Source organism: Schistocerca piceifrons, chromosome 5 (genome assembly GCF_021461385.2).
Source record: "Schistocerca piceifrons isolate TAMUIC-IGC-003096 chromosome 5, iqSchPice1.1, whole genome shotgun sequence".
Taxonomy (NCBI): Eukaryota; Metazoa; Arthropoda; class Insecta; order Orthoptera; family Acrididae; genus Schistocerca; species Schistocerca piceifrons.
The window spans coordinates 475,078,368-475,099,608 of record NC_060142.1 but is presented as its reverse complement, the minus strand read 5'-3'; the positions used below and the strand labels follow the sequence as shown (position 1 = coordinate 475,099,608).

Below are 21,241 nucleotides of genomic sequence, written 5' to 3'. Positions count from 1 at the left end.
ATATGCGCTGCAGCAAAGCCCTAAAATGGAAACTTTTTGAACGCACATTATTATTTAATGCCCAGGCTATTCCAGCCAAGCATCATCAAATACAAGAAAAAAGTTTCAATGTCTAATACTGTTGTTGAGGTCTTCAGTATTCAGTTCTTCATGCTAGTCTATCCTGAGCAAGCCTTTCAATTTCTGCATAGCTATTGCAGCCTACTGTCACTTAAATGGCTGTTGAGCTTCTTTGGGCACCCCTTACATTAACCCCCCCCCCCCCCCCCATCCTCCTCCACCAACCCACCTCCTTTAGCAAATTGACTATTGGATCTTCTACACAATGTGGACAGTTTACCCTGCCAGAAAATCTTTAATCTATATTAGTTTTGAACATGTATTTCTCATGTAATAAGCTATGCAAAATTTGTGCTCAGGATACAAAAAATTCAATGTTTTACCAGCTTTTCAGTGTGGAGATGTAAAATGTCACTCTACAGTAGTTTTGGCCAAATTAAAGATAGCTTAGAAATGAAAGTAAGCCTATTTGAAATCTAAATGAGATATTTGGAGCAGATGCACAACTTTTTGTGGTCAATACACCGTTAAAAATTCAAGGCTGTGTCATTCCCTATTTTCATGCTGCATGAAGCCGAAGTTTGGAAAAAAACAGTCATGACAATTTTTCCACCATTTTATGACTGTGATGATTTTTGGACAAGCGAAGTATCTTGAGTGCCATTCAATTGTTCTGCACAGAAATTATTTCTACTAATTCTAATGAATTGCTTCAGTTATTTGTGGTTGCTTCAGAATTTACAAACACGCAAACATGTCAACAAAAATTTGTGTATCAAATTTAAGCACATTTTGATGTAATATTGCTAAATATTTTCACCTCTTGCTTTATTCATTTTGTTTCAGCAGAGTGAACAGTTGTTTAGAACTACAAAAGAATTTGTTTGTTTTCGGGACCCTAAGGATAAGATTAAACAAAAGAGCTCAAAAATACTGCTGTCCAAGACTCATAAACAATAATTTTAACAGCAGCATTTTGTGTAAGAAACTTATAAACATTTGTATAGTACTTACATACTTTAGTCTATCAAACCGAACTTTTGCAAAAAACTGTTTTTACACACACCAGTTCACCTAGTGAATTTTAAATCTGATTAAATTTGTCACTCTCAAAGAAAGCTAAAACCCTGTATTTTAATCAGCACGGACTTCTTCCTTCTTGTACGCAGGTATTGGTAAAATAACCACCTACTGTTTAAACTTTCTTCTTTTTGACCATTCTGGTTGAAACTGTAAATTCAGAGGCCACTCATGGTATCAATCCGCCTTTTGGAGAAAATGTTAAGTCCGCAAACCTCAGTTTTTGAAGAAACTGGTACATTTTTTTGCTTTAATTCACTTGGTAGGTCGCCATAATCAACATAGTACCCAGTGTTTAACATCAGAATTTTACTGCACGAATGTTCCCAACTTAAGCCAAACAGAAATTGTAATCTGTCTACAAATCTTACACTTGATAAATCTTTCATTTTTATGCAGCCTTATGAACCTTACTTCTGATATTTTTAAGGAGAACTGCCACTACATAACAAACTTGATTTCACCCTTTCTGCAATTTCATAGGTTCAGCATCTGAAGCATTTGAGGAGGATAATATAGTCAGCAAGTATATTGTGTCCCCTTTCTGGCATACGGTGGATAATTATTGTAGTGGTACAAATCTACAGTTTGAGAGCTTTGTTAATTCAGCTGCTCTACATCTTCATCCGCATCTGCACTACACATGCCACTCTACAGTGTGTGACAGTGGGTACCTCTGGTACCACATTAATTTTTCCCACTCCTCTATTCCATTTCTGTGTGGTACATGAGAAGAACAACTGTTGACAACTTCCATGTGAACTCTTAATTTCTCTGCTTTGTTTGTTCTTGGAGGAAACAAAATGTTGCCCAACTTGTCTTCAAATGTACACTCTCGGAATTTCAACAGTAACCTTCTCTGTGATACACATCAATTTTCTTGTAGCAACTGCAACTAGAGTTCACTGAGCACCTCCATAAACCCTTATTAATGGAATGTTTTGTTTTCACAAAAGGGTTACAATAGCGCTTTTGCAAGAACAGAAACTAAATCAGAAACAAATCTTCATGATAGAAGCAAATCACTCGATCTGTTTCAGGGTCATAAGAACCGCATAATTTCAGTAGTCATCGTAAAGTTGTAGTTCATTTAGTGAGTCCACACTTTCTTTAAATTACTAAAAAAGGTCTGATAACACACTGAATCGTGCAAGCAAGCAACTAGATTCCATGATAGCAAACAAAAGCCAACATCTAAATCAACTGTCACATCAAAAATAATTTTAATCAGACACGATTGTACTAAGCCACCTTGTATCTCACAGTAAACAAAACAGTTCCACTTCTACTGAAAGTTTGATGACTTAACTTGGAACAAATTGTTCAGTGTACTGTTAAATTGAAAAATATGTGATTTCTTGGTTGCACTTAAAAAAAGAGAACAGGCTACCACTCAGCTACAGATGATTGCACGAATGTACTTCTTCTAATACTAGACAGACCCATTTATAATTATTTCACAGCACATACTGATTAATTTCCAATACATTTGAAATGATGTTGACAGCCTGGACATTAAGTGATAATGGTTGGTGACTGTGACCAACAATTGAAACACACTGTGTGTCAACCAGTGCGTACTGGGAAATAAATGAGTGCGTCTCGTACAAGAAGCAGTCTATTTGCACTGTCATTAGTAGATGATGACAGCCTGTTCTCCTTCTTGAATTATTTCCATCCTTGATACCCAGTGCCATAAAAATTTCTTAGTCATGATGAGAAACATTAACAAACATGCAAAAATACGACATCTAAAAATTACAAAAAGCTAACAACTCTTAACTACATGTTTGCAAATAATCATCTTGCTGGGGCTGGAAGCTGTTAACATTTTTTTCCCATGTTTGCAAATTACATCTGAGTTTTTAAACTCCACCTTCAACAAAACACTACATATTTCTTTTTTTATCCACCAAAACATGCTTTGGCATCTACGTGTCATCTTCTGTGGGTCTCAATTTATTATTGTAAAATATAATACAGAGTTAATGGGTATTTTTTTCTATTTTAAGCCTAAAAACTATAAAATGTGCATCTTATTTATTTTGTTTTGATTGCTCACGGGAACAAAATTACTTATGAAAGTGGATTTCTATAGGTCTGCTAGTTCTCATGCCTTTTTTGAAACAACGTCATGAACAAGTGAGTGCCAAAAAACCACAGCGTACTTCTGTGAGAAGGACAACATAAGCGTTAGCTCAAATCTCATTTCTGTATAAAAATCATGTGAAAACAGGTGAGAGTGAAGTATAAAAAAGGTGTTGAAACCAATGTAATTAAATAGAAAGAGAAAACACACCAAACATGCAAAACTCTGGGATAAATGTAAGAACAAGACATATACAACAACTACTCACGAAAAAGTATTTTCAAAGTCATCAACTCTCTCCAGCAATTTCCTCAACTACTTTCCAGATGAAATTCTGTCAAATGGTAACGGCATAAAAGCAAGTCGATCTGTAGAAATCCACTTTCATAAGTAATGCAGTCTTAAGTGAACAATAGAAACCAAGCATACAAAATGTACATGTTATAGTTTTTAGCCATAAAATAGAAAAACAACCATGAACCTTGTACATCAAGACAATATAATTTAATAAAATTGCAGCCAAATAGCCATATACAGTTACTTTGCTTAACATTTTACATTTACATTTTTGCATATTCATTTATCGATTTCACTCTTTTACTGCACAGTTCTATGTGATATCGTTCACAGGCTTCGTTACACAGTTCACATACACATGTTGCGGTTGGGTCGTGATAAGTTTTGTTTTTGCAGATTAGATGATGAAAGCCGTGAATAGAAAGTCTAGTTACGACATGTCGCTGTTCAAAATTTGGTGCTGTCCATGAGCGGTTTGTCATTGCTTCGGTGCCATAAAACTCCGGCCATACTTTTTCTCGTTTGTCCTCCATGATCTTCAGTTGCTTTCTGGAAGCCCTGGTGTGTGGCATCATATATCAAAGTCTGATGTCTTCAATTAGGAATGTCTCTCTCGCTAGCAGGTACACTAGTCTAGGTCTTGTTGCCTTTGAGAGACCTAGTGCTCTTTTTAGATAGGTCGATTTTACCTTTTCTAGTGTTTCTAGATTTTTTTCTGTCAGGTGGTCCCATATAACCTCCATCCCATAGGCCAGGATTGGCAAGATTTTTGTGTTGAATAATTTCATGGCTGTTTCTAGACTGAGTAGGCGGATGTTTTTGATGTCCTGTATTGCTATTATTGCTTGGGCTGCGCGTTCTGTTGTATGTTTTGTGAAGCATTTGGCTGTTGGTTGCAATGTCACTCCTAGGTATTTAAAGTCTGATGAGATTATTATTTTTTGTCCTCTGATACTGATTTCCGCGTTCTTGGGTGTTTTGCCTCCTTTTCTGAAAATTACCATTTCTGTCTTTGTTATGTTTATGTGTAGTTTGTGTTCACTGCACCATCTGTCTATTTTCTCAATGATTCTCTGCAGCTTCTGTATATCTGTTGAACCTACGGCTATGTTGTCAGCATATGCATATACATACATATCTTCTTCATTTTCTCCAATTCGGAGTACTTCTTCAGTGGCAAGAATGTACAGCAAAGGACTCATTGGGTCACCCTGTAAGACTCCGTTCGATTGCAGAATGGGGTTCGAAAAAGAGAGGTTGTCTGATATTGTAATTAAGTTGTATTCGAGGATTGACTTGACTATTCTTGCCCATACGCTATCTTCTCCCATTGTGTTTTCCAGTTTTCGGACTATGAGCTCTCTTTCCAATAGGTCAAAGGCTTTGGTAAAGTCTATGAACACTGTGTAGAACATTTGTTTCTTTTGTAGCGCATCAAGACAATATAAAGGTCATAGTTGGGGGAACATAAATAAGAAATACATTGTTTTGTTCAAGAGGTGCAGTTTAAAAATCCAAATTTAAAGTTTGCTAATGTTTCACAGCATTATTTTCAAGCTCATTTTTCACATTATCCGGAGTATCTTGAAAATAAATAAAACCTTTTCTAGGACAAGAACAACTGCTCTTTCTAATGAAACAAAAATAAACAAAATAAGAGGCGATAATATTTAGTAATATGACATCAAATTACACACAAATCTGCCATAAACATATTTACTGTATGTTTGCATATTAAAGCTTAAGTGACACAGTACCTAGGTTTCCAGATTAACAGTTCATAGGGGAGCAGAGGAGGACATGTTGGGGAAAGTTAAGCGGAAAGGGAAGGTAATTCAGACTCCAGTATGAGAGAAACCCACCTGTAGTGACTTTTTTGTATCCTCAGCTCAAATTTTGTGTAGTGTAGTTTTGCTACAAGCAAAATTTCATTTGGAAGTTTCTTAAAATAAGAATTAAATACCTTTGGATTAATGGAGACCAGTCACCGAAAGGCAGCAACTTCGAGTCGACAATATGCATGCACATAAAGAAAGAAAACTTGCTAGCTTTCAGAGTAATCTTTTTACGAGTCAAAGTAAATCTCACACACACACACACACACACACACACACACACACACCTATGCCCCTACATGGATGCCAGCTTGACCAACAGTGCCAGTGCTGGATTTCAGCGGGTGTACTGGTTGTGCTGGGGTGGGTAGAGGGAGAGGGAGGAAGGGAGAGGGATCAGGGATGCATGGTTAGCGACTTGGAGGGAGGTAGCTGGTTTGCCGGCTAGGAATGTAGGAGGGACGAGTGGCAGGTATTCAAGCTGGGCAAGTGATGCACAGTTGTCAGAGCAGCAGGGAGTGGCACATGCTGAAAGTGATGTGGTGACATAAACTGAGAGGGTGTAACATGACAGAGGAAGGGGAAACTGTTGTTGGAGAGTGTGATGACAATGGTTACTGGAGATTGAGGCCAGGACATTTATGTGAGCAGAGGTTGTATTGTACAGATAACTTCCATTTGCATTGTGGTTGGCCTCTAATGGGGTAGAATAAGCCTGTGACAGGATTGGAGCAGCAGATGCTGGGTGGGTGGATTGGGCAGGTCTTGCATCTTGGTTTGCCGTATGGATGTGAGCCCTGTGGCAAGAGACTGGGAGTGGGAGTGGCACAGGGCTGTACCAGGGTGTTGTGCAGGTTGGATAGGCGATAGAACACCATGTTAGGAGGATTGGGAAGGATCTTGTGTAGGAAGTCCTCCATTTCAGGACATGATGGGAGATAATCAAAGTCCTAGAAAAGGGTATGGTGCAGCTGTTCCAGTCCGGGTTATACGAGGTGCTATCCAAAATTTTCGGGACTGGTGCTGCCATCTATTGAAAACCTTACCTTTGGACTAATGGTCACCATCATCCTTGAAGTAGTTCCCATCTGCACATACGCACCAGTGGTGGTGGTGGTGGTTGTTAGTGTTTAACGTCCCATCGACAACGAGGCCATTAGAGACGGAGCGCAAGCTCGGGTTAGGGAAGGATTGGGAAGGAAATCGGCCGTGCCCTTTCAAACGAACCATCCCGGCATTCCCTGAAATGATTTAGGGAAATCACGGAAAACCTAAATCAGGATGGCTGGAGACGGGATTGAACCGTCGTCCTCCCGAATGCGAGTCCAGTGTGCTAACCACTGCGCCACCTCGCTCGGTACGCACCAGTCCCAGCACTTTTGCCACTGGTCAAACGTTTTCTGGAAGTCCTGTTCTTTGAGGGTGTTTATCAGCGCCAGCGATGCTTCTTGAATTATCTCTAGAGTGTTGAACCGACGGCCTTTCAACTTGAGTTTCAGTTTTGAGAATAGCGCAAAGTCACAAGGTGCCAAATCTGGTGATTACAGTGCCAAAAAGGTCCTGGTGAGCAAGGACGTGTGACAGGGCACATTGTCGTGATGCAGCAGCCAATTCCCTTGACGCCAAAGTTCGGGCCGTCGTCGCCGCAAATTTTCACAGACCCATCGCAAAACGTCACAGTAATACGCGGAATTCACTGTCTGGTTAGGTGGGATGAATTCTTTGTGCACAATTCCCTTGGTATTAAAGAAAATGATGATCATGCTCTTCACCTGTCTCAGTTTTTTGGGTCTTGGAGAGCCCGGACTCTTCCACTGGAACGATTGTTGCTTTGTGTCTGGGTCATAAGCGTAAATCCAGCTTTCGTCGATGGTGATAACCCGTGACAAGAAGGTTGGATCATCAGATGCGGTTTGACGAAGGTCCATGTACACTTCAACACACTGTGCCTTCTGATTGGCATTCAAGATCCTTGGCACAAATTTTGCAGCGACACGATGCATGCCCAATTCATCACTCAACATTCTTTGACATGTCCCATGACCAATATCCACTTCATTCGCAAGGTCTTGAATGGTTTGATGTTGATCCACACAAACCACTTGAAGTTTGGCAACAATGTCTGGTGCTGTGCGGGTAACGGGCCTTCCAGCATGAGCATCATCTTTGACGCCTGTATGGTCAGCCCTAAACCGAGCATGCCACTCAAACATCCGCCTACGGCTCATGCTCTGTCCCCCAAACACTTGTTGAATCATTGCAAGGACCTCCGTAGCACTTTTCCCGAGATTTGCACAGAATTTGATACACATGCGCTGTTCTGTTCGCCGATCCATCGTAAAATTGCCACACACCAAACACAGAGTATTACAGAAATCACTGCAGATACACAACACGTCCTCCCAGCTGAATGACACTCTGCACACAGACTCATCAGATATGCAGCTCTCACCACCTAGTGGTGCAAAGATCTGCTACTCCTACTTTCCAGATGGCAGCACTAGTTCTGAAAATTTTGGATTCCACCACGTACTTGGTGACCAGGGGAATACTCCTTTGGTGGGACGACTGGGAGTGAGTGAGGATATGGCACGGGAAATTTATTTATGGACAACATTTGGAGAATACTGCCTTTCAGTTAAGGTCTTCGTGAGACTTTCAACATACTGGGCAAGGGAGATCTCATCACTGCAGATACGTTATCCACTGGTGGTTATCCTGTTTGGGCGGGAATTTTTGGTTTAGAAGGGATGGCAGCTGTCAAAATTCAGGTACTGTTGGTTGTTAGTGGTTTTAATGTCTTCTGTAATTAGAATTAAAAGGAATGATCTAATTCCTTGAAGCACCAGGATGTGTACTATCAACCGATCCCTTCCTTCAGTTATGTTGCACCATAAATTTGTTTTCTCTCTGATGCCATTTAGTAGATCTTTGTTATACTTATCTGTTCTACCCACTAACCTTCAGCATTCTTCCACAGCATAATATTTCAAAGGTTTCTTTTTTCTTTTTGACTATACTGTTTATTATTCAGTGCTTCATTCCAGGCAAATACTTTCAGAAAAAGACTTCCTAATACTTGCATTGAAATAATAATAATAATAATTTTTTGAAAATATAATACAATTATATGGACAAAAAATCTACTCAGCAAGTGGCTGCAGCAAAAAAACATGTATGAAAGATATGGAAATTGGCATGCTTTCGGAGCTAGTGGCTCCTTCTGGCAAAAGGGTTGAAGTGGAAAAAAGAGGGACGACAGAAAAGGTTGGCGAGGCTTACGAAATGGGAAGAGTTATGGAAAAGTCACCCAGGATTCCAGGTCCAGAGAGACTTACCAGACGGAATGAGAATGAAAGACTGTTGAGGACTGCACCAGATGAGATTTGAAAACCTGAGAGCTTACAGGGGAAAGATAGGGTAATACGCAAAACTGAGATTACTGAAAAAACATCCCTGCTTCTTTAACCCTTCTGCCAAGACGACTTGCACATTTCCATAACTTTTGTATTCTCCTGCCGACACTTGGTGAGTAGATTTTTCTTTATCCATCCAATTATAACACATTTATATTACATGTTAAAATATTTCTCTTTTTCAGCAAAGTTTTTCTTGCTATTTCCAATGCATTTCATATCCTCTCTTTGCTACCATCAATTACTTTGCTGCCAAAATAGCAAAACTCTTCTACAGCTTTTAGTGTCCCACTTCCTTATCTTATTACAGCTACATCCCACTATCCTTGCACTACTTTTGCTGATTATCTTATCAATACTATTCATTCTGTTCTGTTGAGCATTTTTAGTGCAATTATTGTGAAAGCTTTGCAACAGGTTACATTTTATTGAATGAAAAAAGCAGTACATGAACTACAGTGACTACGCATAAACAAATAGATAACAACCACGTAGTAACAGTAAAAACATGGAGCAAACAGAAAATTGTCGACACTGATTTACATATTCCAACACATACCCTTAGACTGATATTGACACACAATGTGAAGTTCAAATGAACAGTCACTCCATAGCTTTTTTCCAAGGCCACAGTTTCTTGCATGTGTTTCATTTCTAGCAGTACTTTGGGGTTTTGTGGAAGTATCAGTTAACATTCCTTCAGATGGCAGATGTTCAATATGACTCAACATGCCTTCTTATAAAGTGATATTTTTTATCTCTATGCTTGGATCTACAATTTTTTGCTAGATTCTTAGTTAACTGAATGGCTGGCTCCTTTATTATCACAACATACAGTATTTTAAGTGACTTTATGACACTACTTGGATCTACCTCAGACTTAAGTTGTCTTAACCACAGTAAATATTGAACAAAGCCATATATTCAGCTTCACAAGTAGAAAATGCAACAGTTTTTTATTTTCTACTAGACCACAGGATTAAAGAACTTTACATGTTTATGCACAAATGCATTATAGAGTATCTGCCATTGCTTTTATTTCTCCCATCTGCATCACTGAAGGCTAGTATTTCTCTACTGCCATTTCAAGAAAATTTTAGCTTATAGCACATGGTTCCCTTAAAACATGTAAACACTCTTTTTACTAACAATCAATGGACCTTTTTAAAACAGTGATTACATCTGCCAAACAAATTGTCAGCAAAACATGTCAGGTCTGGAGATTTGGGATGGATACAGAAAGCTTCCTACTGCCTAGATACATCTATCATATTTTTTCTGAGCTTCAAAATACAATAAGTGATCTTCAATTACTGAAGCTAGCATTCTTTGATAATGGTAGCATACTTGAAGGATTGGGGATATTGGTCAGTCCTGCAATTGACAGGCAGGTGGTACCACACATGGTGAATTCCTGTGAAGTGGTCAGCCACATTCTCCACGAACTTGGTCATGTGTACATGCAGAAGACATATGTCCAAAGCATCAGGGGCAGGAAACATGGCTTAACATTGCAGCAGTAAATCATGATTTTGACTTTCTCTGTAGGCTCAAAAGTGAGGATGACATACAAAGTGCATTCCTTGGGTCTCCAAGTGTGTGTGTAGTTCTTCATCCTTCTGCATCATTAGGTTCCAGTGAAAAATTAATACCTGTACCCGTGCTTAGGTTCTTACTCGGTGTTTTGGTAACAGGCACACAACCAAATTGTTTACAAGGGATTAACGCTCAGGACTGCGTACTATTTGCGGTCTTAATAAAGATGGAACCATTCCATAATTTACTAAGGGAAGAGAATTCACCAAACACATTTTCAATATTCCCCATAAATAACACTGGCCTAGTAGGGAGAAGACACCCTCTGTCTGTATGGATACAAATCAGAAACTGAGGGGAGTCACTTGGTTTTGTTCTCCTTCCATGGCATGGCCAAGGAGGGATGTTCCAAGGGACATAAAAATCAGCACTGGACTGTGGCCTGGGCAGCCATCAGTTGATAAATTTGGATGTTTCATGATGCTGAATATCTGCCATGATGCTGCCTACTCTGAAAGAGGATTCTCCCATGTGCAACCACCCAGCCAGGGCAGACTGTCATGTTGGCCATTGGCCGAAGTCCCAGTGCCTCCATGTGGACAGGTATGTACTTCTCAGCATGCACAGGGAGGTGACTGGGATCAGGAGTGCACTCCTGCTACATTCTTATCCTGACAATACCCACACAGACAGGCTACAACGCTGGGTGTCAGATAACCTACCTCAAACATTCTGTAAAAGAAATTTGGAAAGATGGAGGTTGAACCCAAAGTTCGGCATCAAACAGAAGTTAGACTAAATATGTGGTGTAAAATAGAAGAACAAACTGGGGAAAGCCAATATTCTATGAGTGTATTAGGTTGTCAGCAGGGAATCTGTTCTACAGAATAAGTATGAGAAAAGATGACAGTCAAAGAGTAAAATTGGAGCACTGGAAAGGAAGTAATACTGAATTGGGTTGGGGACTCATGCTTGCCAATCCCGTACTCAAAAAAGAGCTGTGAGCCTCCTGGGGAGGGAGAATGTTTAGAAGAATTCTTACCCTCTACAGCATCCGTTTCAGTTAGAAGTGCTCCTACTGAACATCAGACCGTAGGTCTTGAGTGGATGTACACATAAAAAATAAGTGGAGCACAGTATTTATAAAAAAAATAAGTGGAACACAGTACTTCAGATTACACATTTTTCAACATGCACACAGAGACAGAGAGGAGGGGTAGGGAAGGCGAGGGAGAGAGGGAGGGAGAAAGAGGGATGGGGAGGGGGAGGGAGGGAGAGAGGGAGGAAAAGGGAGGGGAAGACAGAGGAAAAGGCAGGAAGAGAGAGAGGGGGGAGGGAGGGAGGGAGGGAGGGAGGGAGGGAGGGAGAGAGAGAGAGAGAGAGAGAGAGAGAGAGAGAGAGAGAGAGCTGGGAAAGAGCACTGCAGCTGGGAAAGAGCACTGCAGCTCCCTCTCTCTCTCTCTCTCTCTCTCTCTCTCTCTCTGTGTGTGTGTGAGGGGGGGGGGGGGTGTGAATGCTTAAACAAACGTAACTCAGATTAAATTCAGTGTCCCCCTTAATATTGCCAGATAGCAGTATGTGGTTTCTCTCCCCTCCCATATCTCATGTGGTAATCACACACACATATGAAAACTACATCCTACACCTTGCACTCACAGGTCACTGACTATAAAATATTAAACTCAATATTGGTTATGAACTGCAGATTAAAGAAGTTACGGAAAGGCAGAAAATTAGAGAGATGAGACCTGGACAAGTTGAAATAACCAAAGGTTGTTGAAAGTTTCAAAGAACTTCAAAGAAACTTTTGGCTGAAACGGGGAAAAAATGCAATAGAAGATGATATGTAGCTTTGAGACATAATGTAGTGAAGTAGCACAGAATCAAAGGTGCAATACGAAATGGCACATGAGATACTGAATTTAACTGACAATAGGACAGAATATAAAAATGAAGCAAATGAAACAGACTAAAAGGAATAATCTATAAAAAATTATACGGACAGGTACGGTAAAATGAAAAAGCAGTAGAAGCTACAGCAGAAATGCTAAGCTGCAGAAGCATGGATGACTATGGGAAAGATAGATGCTGCCTAAAGGTAAATCAAATAAATTTTTGGAGAAAGAAAAGCAGCTGTATCTATATCAAGAGCTCAGATGGCAAGGCAATACTAATCAAAGAAGGAAAGAGGAGAGGAATATGTACAGTAGAAGGGCTATGCAATGGAGGGAAACTTATATTATGGAAATAGGAAAGAAATTATGACAACAAAATCAGAAATATGACACAGTGAGATGAATTTAACAGAGCACTGAATGACCTAAGCTGAAACAAGGCCACCGGCATAGACTACATTCCCTAGAAGAATTGTTGCAATCCTTGGGAGAGCTAGCCACGACAAAATTAGCAACAGTGTAGCGGCAGCCGCCGAGCTGAGAGGAGGCACAGCAGAGCAGCAGTAGCACTTGTGTGATAAACTGTAAATTAATTTAGTCTTTGTTTTTTGTTCACATGCTTCTGCAAAGAAGTGAACTGTATGTATGTATTTTACTGTGTAGAATAGTGGTTCAGAAATTAATCATAGTTTTTGTTTTTTTGCGTAAGTTCTGAGAATATCCTTGTGCAGGGCGGCTTTCTAGTGTAAATTTTCCATGTAGAGAAATTTATTTCTGTTTAATAGCTTGTGGTCCCAGAGTTCAGCGAGAAATCTGCACACCAACTTTTAGTGTTCCTTTCTTCTCCTTTGGTATATTTTCGAACTCAGCAGCACCATTTAAGACTTTATATCTATTTTATACACAGTACGATATGGCTAGGGACTGTGCTTGTTGCGAGCAGACACAAGGAAAGTTGGCTGCTGTCCGTAAACAGCTGGAAGCTGCGTTGGCTACCGTTGACAAGCTTCTAGCTAACGCTCGAAGTTCCAGAGAAGTCAGGGCACCAGTGACAAGACCTTTGGAGTCACTGGAATCCCCTGATGGCCCAGACGTCACTGCGGCTTCCAATACGCAACATCTGACTGGTCTGTCCTCACTCCAGAGTGGGTGGCAGACAGTGGTGGGTTCGCGTGATGGTTATAATGCACAGATAGTATTGGGAACGGAAAGCTCATTGAAGGCAGATCTGTAACTGCTATAAATTGTTTTAATGTCTTGTTGGATATGCCATCTACTCCAACAGAATATTTAGTTTTCAAAGATTTAATGATTTTCCTTATTTCACAAGAGGTTGTTAGGTGAGAATTAATCTGACCAGGTTTTCTCAAAACTGATTCTTCCTTGTACTGCCTGGCTTTTTCTTGTGAACTATTCTCACAAATTTTTTCACCTACACTTAAGAAATGGTTGTTAAATATGTTACCTACTTGCGTACTGTTGGTTAAGATAGTCTCATTCTCTTTAATAGTTACAATATAATGAGAAGGAAAGTTGCTACTCACCATACATATAGTGGAGATGCTGAGTTGCAGATAGGCGCAACAAAAAGACTTCAGGATTAAAGCTTTCAGCCATTGGCCTTTGTCATCCCCCCCCCACACACACTCTCCACGCACACACAACTCACACACAACTGCAGTCTCAGGCAACTGAAACCAGTGTGTGTGTGTGTGTGTGTGTGTGTGTGTGTGTGTGTGTGTGTCTATTGTTGACGAAGGCCAATGGCCGAAAGCTTTAATCCTAAAGTCTTTTTGTTGAGCGTGTCTGCGATTTAGCATCTCCGCTATATGGTGAGTAGCAACTTTCCTTCTCATAATAGTGTTACATTCCATCCTGGATTTTCCATTGTTTGACTTCTTTAATAGTAATATTATCTATCCCAGTGGCAGCTTTTCCTGCCTCCCTTCTATCAACATTCCATATTGATTTGATTTTGTAGCCCAAGTTGTTAATTTCATCTCTAATATAAATATTTCTTGATTTTCTGACAACTTTTCTCAATATGTTACAATAATTTTAATAGTGCAAAGTTACTTCTGGGTACAGTTTTCTTTTTCTTTCTGAAGACACTTTAATAACTATAATAATCCAAGATTTCTTTGAAAACTGTTTGTTGTTACATTTAGTAACTTTTTTGGGCAACAATGTTCAAAAAGGGATATAAATTTATCAATAAATATGTTGCATTTATCATTTGCATTTGGCTATTGCTGTACAAATACATTATCTATGAAAGTGCTACTGTCTTGAGCCATATGTGGTGGAAACTGATCACTGATTCTAAGTTATATGTCATTAATAACACTTCTAGTTCACTTTTCCTATCAGAATTGCTTAGAAAGCTTACACTGAAATCATCACAGATGAATAACTTTCTTTTGTCTGACAGACAGCATAACAGGGAGCCAAACTTTCTTATGAATATCTCCCAATCTCCTAATGGGAACCTGTATACTGTTGTTAATATCAACACTACATTAGTTAGCTGTAATTCACGTGCACAAACTTCAAAGCGCTGATTGACAAAAAATTTGCTTACTCCTATATTTTTGTATTTTATCTTTGTTTTGTGTAAATGGCAACTCCTTCTTTATCCATGCTAAATCTGCAAGAGAAGGATGCAAAATTGTAACCATTTATACTGACACATTCCATCCCCACAGTTATAAAGTGTTCACACAGACAAAGCATATCAATCTCATTCTTATTTTTGAGATCATCTAAACACACTAACAGCTCACCTACTTTATTTTTTATTTCCCTGATATTCTGATGAAAAAATTGATACTACCCTTAGCTTTATACCTAGTTACAGTACATGAAACTACTTTATTATATTTTTCTTGATTGTTGTCTGTCTGGACTTTGGCTTTAACCCAAAAATCCTGTCTGCCTGGTCCCATTAACCACAGGGATCATCCCTTGTGTGACTGCTTCCACTTACAGTATCTGCTAACAGAGAAGCTAAATTATCTTTCCCCTTCCTATTTAGGTGCAGGCCATGTGTAGCATCAACTGGAACAACTCCTGAGTGTTTTAGTTTTCATAATTCATCAAAATGTCAAAAAGACTCGTAATAGAAAAACTATTTAGGCTGATGAATTACAGAGCTGAATGTGGTAAGATGTGCTGTGCATGCCTTGCCACCATTTAGTCACAGGAATATCAATGTCACTCAATGAAATTACAAAATACCAGGTTGCTATTTCAAAAGTACTATATAAATACGTATTTGGAAACATATCATAATTCAAAACTATGGGCAGGAATGATTTTTCCCCACTGATCACACTGAAGAATTTGTGAATGAATTATTGTAGCTGAAAAGTAAACTTTGCATTATTAGAATCTTACAGACTACTGATTTCTAATTGAAATCTCTAAAACATAACAGTACTCTAGTTAGTCATAGCATGTTGTCATTTTAGTGCCAGATTATTCATAGAGTTTTGAACAAGAACATGACAGAAATTTGCCTACAATTTCTACATGCCAGATGTTGTATGTATCTCCACCAGTATTGTATGGGATATATGTTTTGGTATATTGCATTTTTGGCACTTGAGAGTGTAATTAATCAACTTCATATCTGTCAACTTTTAAAATCAGTATCTAAATTTACAAACATACTTCACAAACTATCATCCAGCCATTCGCAATGTATGCTTCCATGCAAGTCCCAATTTCTGTAATCTTGACTTGCAGCCCTTATGCGAGATATATTTTGGTATCAGCTGAAGCATTCAGCAGTTTGTCACAAACATAGTTCTCTAAATTTTCTCAATAGTGTTTTGCAAACAGAACTCATTCTTCCCTTCCCTGACTCCCATTTGACTTCACAGAGCATTTCCGTGACATTTGCATGTTGATCAAACCTGGAAGTAACATACCTAGCAGCCCACCTTCCTTTAATGAAGTTCTTTTAACTGCAGTTGGACCCCATGATGGGTTGGTAGAAGAAGAAGCCACAATAGCAACAATGCCTACAAACTAGCAACATCCCAATAATTCAGAAGCAAACAAATCCCATGAAGAGCAGAACTAGAACTAAAGGTCACTGACACTGTGAACATGACTCAAACCAAACAGGGAATTAATGCTGCAGTTCTAAAACTGTATCACATGAATGTTTAGTTCATATTCAAATGAACTTGAAATTCTAATAAAAATGAAGTAACTGATATAGGCTGCATATCAGTAATTTGTACCTCAGAATACTGGCCTGAATCTGGAATAATTCGGCTTCTTGCACTGTCAAACTTTTAAATTAGCAGATATTATTCTAAAACAAGCTTCAAGCATGTTAGAGTTATCTTTATCAAACATAACATTGAATTTATTACTTTACCCAAGAACAGAGAACTTTGAGTAGAATAAGATTTTGAACTAGCTGCAATAGAAATTGCCAGAGTAAATCTTATAGCCATCACTGTCTATTGTTCCCAATAGGTAACTTCAACCTGTTCATGAAGAGGCTTAAGCAGTTCTTGAACAGAATATCTAAATCTAGTATTACATATGCTAGTGTAATCCGTGGAGACTTCCACATTTGTTTCCTCAATATAAGTGGGAACAGCGATGCAATTTCAAACTCATAAATACCCATAACTATGTAAACACTCTCACAAGAATAACACATCATTCAGGAAAACCCCTTGACCAAATATTATTATACATAGCATATCAAAGTAGCTACTCAAAGCAGGACTCAGTGACCACCCAGTGTGGATACCAGACATCAATTTAAATGATTCTGTACTAAGATAACCAACTACGAAAACCATACATAACTTTTTTTCAATGAGGAAAACATTAACTCTTTTAATAAGTTGACAGAAATTCCCATCAGTATTTTCTAAAATATATCCACAGTTAAAGGATCAGATAAGAATGATATGCTATCTGAGTCCCGACATGGATACAAAATGGCAAAATCAGTGAAGACAATGATGTACAAATGCCTCAGTTGCACACCGAATCTGATGAAAAATAAACAATTAACACAGAAAATTTTACATTTTTCGAAAGCCTTCTTGATAAAGCTGAACATCATGGCATATGGGGCCTCCCCAACAGGAGGATCAATTCTTCAGGAGTACTGAAGTGTCCGATTCCACCCAACTGCTTTGACCCATGACATCATCAATCTGGCGGAAATGGCTATTCTAAGTGTCTCCAATATGGCACCTATGACATCCCCCCATATAAGCCTACATGGCAACAAACACAAAAGTACACATAAATAAGACAATAACGTCTCCCTCCAAAAATATAATCAAACTAACGGGACAACAGCAGGAAATTGGGAGTTTTAGGGTGTGGACAAGCTAAATATAACAGTAAAAAAACACACAACAATCCCAAAACACACAACAATCCCAAAACACACAAAATGAAAAAAAAGGAAGAAAATTACAACATTCCGCTACATTAAGAAAACCTACGGGCATTGGACACGTCTCTTGATCTATATAGGCCAACTACAGCTGACGATACCAAAACACCAATACCTAAAATTAAAAAAACTTGCCTCCGCACTCCCCCCCCCCTCCGCCACCCCCCCCCCCCCCCAAAACACACTCTCCAACACCGCCACATGTACCCATCTCTGGTCCGAGACACTTGAAGTCTGGACAACCTCATGTTCTCATGACAAATACTACACTCCACAATCTCAGAGATTAGTCCAAATAACAGAAGGAATTTAATAGGCCTAACGGGCAACATGTCCTCCCCCATCTCCAATTGCAACATAGCACTCTTATATTTCGTCGTCATGTCCATACCTAACAACAGAAGCCACACAATAAATTAAACATCTTACCACACCACAAACAGCAAACCAATAACACCTAACAAGAATGCAAAGCACATAAACAAAAAAAAACCTTACGTCATGAACTACAAACACTCAACCAACTCATAAACTCTACGACTTACGTCACACACCACAACACCCATACGTCATGCATGGGTCAAAGCAGACGGTAGGAATCACACAGTTCCTTTGACCCAATTCTTCCTTTAATAATCAGAAAGAACTCCCACTGTGAGGTACATTATTGTAAGTCCAAAGCAGACACTGAAATACTATTACATGTGAGCACAATCAAATATGAGGTGCCTTGGGGCTGTTATGGGACCCCTTACTGTTCATTCTATAACTGAATGATCAAGTCTATATGTGGGTGCTCTCAGAACTCTTATTTACTGATAATACAGTAGTTCTGTTTATTGCCAAGGACGATGAGGAATTTCAGCAATCTGTAAAATGTGTCACAAATCAGTGAATTGTAAATAACAGAGTGAGTGTCATATAAAATTTTCATATTCACTGGAATAGGGATCCACATAAACTTACAGTTTCAATTAGCATAAACCAGTGGTAACTGGTAAAAAGAAATCTTTGGAACACGGCCACAAGATGTAATGGTTAAGGTAATGGCAAATTAAGTAGAAGCTGTTAGGTCTTACAAGCAATGAAACCTTGCACCAACAGGGAAATAATTATGAGTGCCTAAGATGTTTACATTCCCACCTAAATTAAGGTGTATTTTAGGAAACTCTTCAGTATCATTCACTACTTTGACAGAAGGAGGTCAGTAGAATAATGAATGGAAGTGACACAATAGAATCATGCAAATCTCATTTCATCACAACAGTGAATATAAATTCATCGGCATATTTCTATACACACTAGCACTCCTATTGTCTACAGTACTTTTAACTGAGTAAGGCAGAAAATTTCAAAGAAACTGTGATACTAACATAATATCAGGCTGAACAAGAATGACCTCTTAACTCACATCAATACAGTACAGTGCCAGAAGGGTAGACACACAAAGTTTGAAACTTTTTAAGAAAACCTTAAAGAGCAAGAAAATCAATGTAGGCCTAAGTCTCTTTAAAATTTCTTACAGTCATATTTACAGTGACACTGATTACAATCCATCAAGTGCATATATGGTCTTGTAAAACAGCCTACTGCACCATGTTCAATTAGAAATTGAGTAGATTTAGAATTATGATAGATTTATATCATGAAGCAACTATTTATGGAAAAGGTTGTGTATAACTGCAACGCTTTTACCATGTTCAATAACAGGAGCACTACGTGCTACTGTAGATAAAAATAAAAATGAAATATAGATAAGAAGAAATTCGAATATTTCAGTGCAGACAGTTTTGTAAGGTTGGTTTAGGGTCATGGCAGGCTAAACCGCCTTTAGTTTCGCACGGTATGGCAAACTGGAAACCTCGGTCCAAATACTTTTGTTCGGTTATCGGTCTGAGCCTGTCCGATTTCCTCTCTCACAACATCGAAACCGATAAGGGAGAAAACATTGATTATGATATGGTACGGTGTACACAAACGTAAAAAAGGAAAACAGTCTGCTGCACTAGGACGATTATCAATTTTTGTCAGGCATGAACTTGTACATTCACGCTCAAATTTCATTCGAACGTTCAAACTTCCTGGATCGGCAGCCTGGAAGGGATTCTTCTCGTACACCGGAACTATCACCTTTCTAAGCATTGCGATCTACACCGAATACAAGCATAGTTCCTGTTTAAACAACTTTCATGTAAACTTCAGATGCTGTACGAACATTTTTTCCATTTACATTGTAAGACTCAAATTAACACAGCAACACACATACACACATTTACTATAGTCTCAGATAAGAAAGCTGACCTTTAATTGCAAGATTAGAGCTTCTCACACAACACACAACTCGACGGTACTCAAGCCCTCAATTTCACAACAACTCGTCTCAGACGTTATTTTGCGGTCAAAAAAGAAAACACTTTGCTACAAACACGAAAGTTGTCAAACAAACCGGGTTTTGACTTGCGTTAAGGACACCAGAGTGCGCCAGTGATTGTGAACAAAGAAGTACACTTTTCATATTCCTCAGGTAATTGAGGTATGGAAATAAGTTGTTGATTTGGGGAGGAAACCAAACTGCGAGATCATCGGCTCATCGGATTAGGAAAGGAAATCGGCTGTGCTCTTTCAAAGGAACCATCCCGGCATGTGTCTGGAGTGATTTAGGGAAATCACGCAAAACCTAAATCAAGATGGCCGTAGGCGGAATTGAACCGTCGTACTCCCGAATGCGATTCCACTGTGCTAACCCCTGCGCCACCTCGCTCGATATAGAAATAAAATCTCGAATATAATCCTTTGGCAAGGTTCAGTCCAAGCTAGCCATTATTAAAAATATACTGTGTATAGAATTCCGCCCAAATTGCGACAGAAGTGACCATTTATATAACCTAGGCTTCCTACTTTTTCTGTCTTCAAAGAAGTGCCAGCAGATACGAGGTCTGAGTATTACATAGGTCGTTGTAATACTTAATTTTTATTGCCATGTTAAAATTTTCTTATGCTGCCAAAACACAACGGCGTTTACAAATATTCCTCTCACTGACATTCAAACGTATCAGTAGTTGAAATTGCGACGCAATTCCTAAACAGTGAATTACGAAACTAACAGCTGAAGCGAGATTGGTCATTATTTTATGAAAAAGCTGATACTCGGGACAGAAATAAACACGGATTATCTTCATTTGTGTTATTGCAAAACTGATAGCAATTTCCTTTACGTAAGCTACCGATACTCATTAAAAATTACATTATTCTATTGAAAAATATCTAGTTACTTGCATATCAAAGTACATCAGGAAGTTTCGCATATTAACCAATGACAAATTCCTCTCCTCTCTGCATGATATAATTTGGTAAAATCTCCTATCCATGTTTCAGACGGTTTGTGAGTTACGAGGGATGTTATGAATATTTTATTCTGGTTTCATAGTTTGTGGGCGCGGTTGTAACTGAGTGCACTACGTCAGCCCATTTTCTCGAGACTGTTTAAATAATAATTCAGTATGTTAACTACATTTCGTACACAGCGTGCAACATAACATGCACCAAATGCAAACTCATAACAATCCCTACTCTTCATTGAAAACTATTCGAATTTC

General features: G+C 38.9%; 1 protein-coding gene across 2 annotated transcripts in view; it reads right to left on the bottom strand.

Annotated features, from left to right (window-relative positions):
• The window catches only part of LOC124798288 (structural maintenance of chromosomes protein 6), a 218,138-nt gene extending 197,929 nt beyond the window's left edge, over positions 1 to 20,209 (bottom strand). Inside the window, exons 1-2 of one of the 2 annotated variants that reach the window (XM_047261615.1) lie at positions 19,947 to 20,209; positions 3,498 to 3,597 (exon numbers count right to left, since the gene is read on the bottom strand). The gene's annotated coding sequence lies outside the window, so the exon portion shown is untranslated. The remainder of the gene's footprint in view (positions 1 to 3,497; positions 3,598 to 19,946) is intronic. The other variant, XM_047261614.1, reaches the window with a different exon arrangement.
• Between the last annotated feature and the right edge of the window lie 1,032 nt (positions 20,210 to 21,241).